Raw genomic sequence first — 5,050 nt, 5'->3', positions numbered from 1 at the left:
GGTAAGAAGTTATGAAGCCAAGTATAGTTTCTTCCCCTAGGCTGGTTTTGGTGGGAGTGTTTTATCACAGCAACAGAAAATAGAATAAACACACTGAATATACAGAACAAAGAGCAAACTGAAATCAGCAAGAAAGGAAATCATATATAAAGGCAGGCCCATCAGAATAACAGAAGATTTGTCAACTAAAACATCAAAAGCCAGGAGGACCTAGAAAGATAATTTCAAGTTCTGAAGAATAGCATTGCCAACACAGACTACTTACTAACAAAATTAACAGTCATAACTGAAAAAAAATAAGGAAAACTTTTCATGATAAAACCAGACTAAAGGACGGGCAGGGGTGGCATAAGGCCTTAATCCAGCACTTGGGAGGCAGAGGCAGATAGATCTCTGTGAGTTCAAGGCCAACCTGATCTACAGAATGTACTTGGAAAGTTTCTCTCCGGTCCTGCCCAGCCCTCGGTCCCACAGCCACTTCTAAAATAATTACTCAGAGCTGGGTGGTGGTGGTGCACACCTTTAATCCTGGCACTTGGGAGGCAGAGGCAGGCAGATCTCTGTGAGTTCAAGGCCAGCCTGGTCTACACAATGAGTTCCAGGAAAGGCGCAAAACTACACAGAGTAACCCTGTCTTTTTTTTTTTTTTTTTTTTTTTTGTTTTTCAGACAGGGTTTCTCTGTAGCTTTGGAGGCTGTCCTGAAACTCATTTTGTAGACCAGGCTGGCCTCGAACTCACAGAGATCTGCCTGCCTCTGCCTCCCGAGTGCTGGGATTACAGGCGTGCGCTACCACCGCCACCGCCGGGCTGAGTAACCCTGTCTTGAAAAACAAAAACAAAAACAAACAAACAAACAAACAAAATATATATGTGTGTATATATATATATGTATATATATATACACACATATATATAAATATATTACTCAGAAGCTTATATTAATTATAACTGCTAGGCCATTAGCTCAGGCTTACTACTGACTAGCTCTTACACTTAAACTCAGACCATTTCTGTTAATCTATATGTCGCCACATGTTCTGTGGTTTTACCTGTGTGCCATTACATGCTGCTCCCTGGACAGCGGGCTGGCATCTCCTGACTCAGCCTTCCTCTTTCCAGAATTCTCCTTGTCTGCTTATCCCACCTATACTTCCTGCCTGGCTTCTGGCCAATCAGCGTTTTATTAAACCAGTGTTCAAAAGCATTATTCCACAGCAAAAGTTAGTTCTAAGACAGCCAAAGCTACACAGACAAACCCTGTCTCAAAAAAAAAAAAAAAAAAAAAAAAAAAAAATCAGAAAAAAAACAACAAAACAAAAACATACTAAAGGAATTTATGACCACTAAGCAAATTCTACAGAAGATGCTTGAGTCTTTAACTGAAGAAAAATAGAGTTCCACTTATGAGGTCACAAGAAGGAATAAAGCATGCTAGAATGATAATTAAACAAAGGAATCAACAAAATTCAGCAGTCAACACACACCTTTCAAAAATAACCCTGAATACCAATGTGGAGTCAACTTCCTAATCAAAAGACATAGTTAGTAGATTGGATCAAAGGGCAGGAATCATCTAAGTACTGACTCCCAGAAATGCACCTCACCACAAAAGACAGACACACCTTAGGGTAAAAGGATGGAAGAAAGTATAAACAAATGAGAAATTGCACCTAGGAAACAAATAAGGGTCACTATTCTAGTACCTGGCAAAATTGACTTCAAACCAAAACTAGTAAAAAAATAAATAAATAGGGGTCACTTCATAGTGATTAAGGGAACAATCCATCAAGAGGACATTAAGATTTTAAATGTACATGCCTGGATTCCAAGTGTACCCAACCTCATAAAACTTGATATAAAGTCAGAAATGAACTCCAATGCAGTAGCAGTGGCTGATTTTAATACCTCACACTCATAAACTGATAGGTCATCCCAACAAAAATTCAACAAAAATCCCTGAGTCATATGACATCACAGATCAAATGGACTTAACAGATATCTATAGAATATCCCATCCAAGCACTACAGAAAACATTTTTTTTTTTTTCTCAGCAGCTCATGGAATGTTCTCTAAAACAGATCATATATTAGGATGCAAAACAACTCTTAACAAATACAGGAAAACAAACAATTCCCAGAATCATATCTGATCACAATAGAATAAGACTACAAATCAACAAGAGAACCTCCAGAGAATGCACAAATTGTAAGCTGGCTAAGCGGGTAGGGAGGAGACACCAACAGTCAGTCATACCTGCCACTGGACCCGGTATGCTACAGTACTGACCTGTTAGGCAAAATGTGCCCACTAAAGAGTGCAGAACTGTAATGGGGTAGCCAACCACGTTCTGAGTGGACCTGAGGCCTGCTGCACAGGAGGGAATTCATACTGTTAACCTTATGAATGGAGAGGTCATAGGCCCTAGCGGGAACTTGCTTATTGTTGTTTTGCTAAATGGTTACACTGTCAAACTATCCTCTAGATATTTATGTTTATACTTATAGATCTGTGCTGTTCTCAACCTTTTTGCAGTGGGGAACACAATGCAGAGGCTCATAACTGGCCAAAGTGCTAGGAATAAGTGACTGTGAATGGCCAGGCATAAATGTGACATCTACATTAACCCCACTCCCCGGGCTCTGGGAATGGAAGAGGGGGCAGAAAGACTGCAAGAGCTAGAGGATGAGGAGGAGTGCTGTGAAGGTCGTCTTCTAGACATCACATGGCCACTGCACTCATAAACACACAGCAGCTATGGTTACCTGCACAAGATCAAACCAGTCAAAATGCTATCCTGAATAGCGGAGGGACTCATGGGCCCTACCCCTCATGGAGAAGCTATTTGTAGTTGATGGATCCTGAGGGTGGAATTGGTGGAATGCCATTGGTAGGGTGCCATGCTATGGCAGAAGGCCACACAGCCATGCACTTGGGGCAACACTAACTCAACGCTGTGGGTTTTTTTTTAAAAAAAAGAAGAGGACATGAAATTGGGCAGGGGATGTGTTGGGAGGCTTCCTGGGGGAGTTAGAAACGTGGACTTGATGAAAATGCATTGTATATATACACAAAATTCTCAAAGAATAAATGAAATTACCTGGAAGTATATGGCAACATTTTGTTTATCTAGTGCAGTCTTAAGTGACTGCTTACTGTGTATGAATCACTATTAGAATCTGGATCTGCAGCAGTGAACACTACAGACAAGGTCCCTCATCTCATGGAGCTGGTAGTAAACAAATTATTATACAGTAATAAATACTCTCCAAGGAAGTCCACTAAAGTGAATGATTCAGAGAGTACGAAGAGATAGGTACTTAGAGTAGCAACCACTGATTCCCACTTCCATAAACGGCCTTCTCTGGCCTTCCTCTTACCCACATCTTGTTAACAGTAGAACCAGAATGAACTATCAGAAGTTACTCTGAAGTTAAGCACTTTTGAAAAGTGCTTGCTCTGTTGGTTGCTCAATTTTTTTCCCTGCTTTGTAAGAGATAATTATACATTAAAAGAAAATATTTATTACTGTATAATAATTTGTAAATGTCATATTACAAAGAAGTAGATTGATGCCTTAGGTTTTTTTTTTCAATTTCTGAATGATAAAATATATTCAAAAAGTATCAACAAAATAGAGAAAAGTATATGTCATATACTGCAAAAGAACTTTTCTCTATTTTGTTGATACTTTTTGAATATATTTTATCATTCAGAAATTGAAAAAAAAATCTAAGGCATCAATCTACTTCTTTGTAATATGACATTTACATTAGACTCAAGAAGAAAATTCTGAGAACATTAAAAAGAGTTCTCATCTGCTCTTATACCCTTGCTTTTCTCTACGAAGCTCTGTGATCCCTAGAGACAATTATTCACCTTGCAGTTCCAGTGACTGAGTAAGAAAGATCAATTGATCCTAGAAGTCTAAGAGTAGCCTGAGCAACACAGTAAGATCCTCATTTAGAACAAAACAAGAGAAAAAAAGGGTCATTTGACAATATCTGTCTAAACAGCAACTCTATATACACTTTGGCTTAGTAATTCTACTAGAAATCTATCCTGCAAAATGTGCATGTATGTGCACAGACACTGGTACAAGGGTTTTCATGTCATTGTTGTTCACATCGTGGGAAAGGCTGGAAGCACCCAGATACCTCTCAGAAGATCTTAAATACAATAGAGACAACAAGCAGAGAACTATTTAAGATATATGTATATTTATTAACTTGTTTTCTCAAGATAGGGTCTTACTGTGTTGTGGAATATTAGTTGAAGATGTGTTACATTTATTTATGCTGTGGAACATTTGTTTAAAAATGTAAAGATGTGCTGCATTCTTTTATGTTGCATTTGTTTAATTCTGTGAAGCTGTGTTACTTTGCCTGTCTAAAACACCTGATGGTCTAATAAAGAACTAACGGCCAATAGCTAGGCAGAAGACTACGCAGGGTTGGCAGGCAGAGAGAATAAACGGAAGGAGAAAGAGAGAAGATGGAAGAGTGAAAGAAGGAGAAGAGGACACTCAAGGGGCCAGCCACCCAGCTACACAGCCACTCATGGAGTAAGAAGTAAAGAAAGATATGCAGAAATACACAAAGATAAAAAGTCCAGAGGCAAAAGATACGTGGGATAATTTAAGTTAGAAAAGCTGGCTAGAAACAAGTCAAGCTAAGGCCAAGCATTCATAAGTAAGAATAAGTCTCCATGTGATTTATTTGGGAGCTGGGTGTCGGGCCCTTTAAAAGAGCAAAGAGATAAAAAACAAAATAAAACAAAACAACTAACGACGTTACTACATACAAGTCTGGCTGGGGTAGTACTAGATATGTTGCTCAGGCTGGCCTCAAACTTGTTGGCAATCCTTTTACCTCATGAATACTGTGATTACAAGTACACCCACTAATTGTTTTAAATAGTAATACAGGTATTCCTAATTTTAAAGTTGATAAAAAGAGAAAACCCACTTAGACAAAGTAGTTGAGAAAGCACAAGTCTGCACGAACATTTCCAGCATGACAAAGACTTCAGTTTCAATCCTTAAAGTTCTT

Source organism: Onychomys torridus, chromosome 12 (assembly GCF_903995425.1).
Source record: "Onychomys torridus chromosome 12, mOncTor1.1, whole genome shotgun sequence".
Taxonomy (NCBI): Eukaryota; Metazoa; Chordata; class Mammalia; order Rodentia; family Cricetidae; genus Onychomys; species Onychomys torridus.
This window is presented reverse-complemented; position numbering follows the sequence as displayed.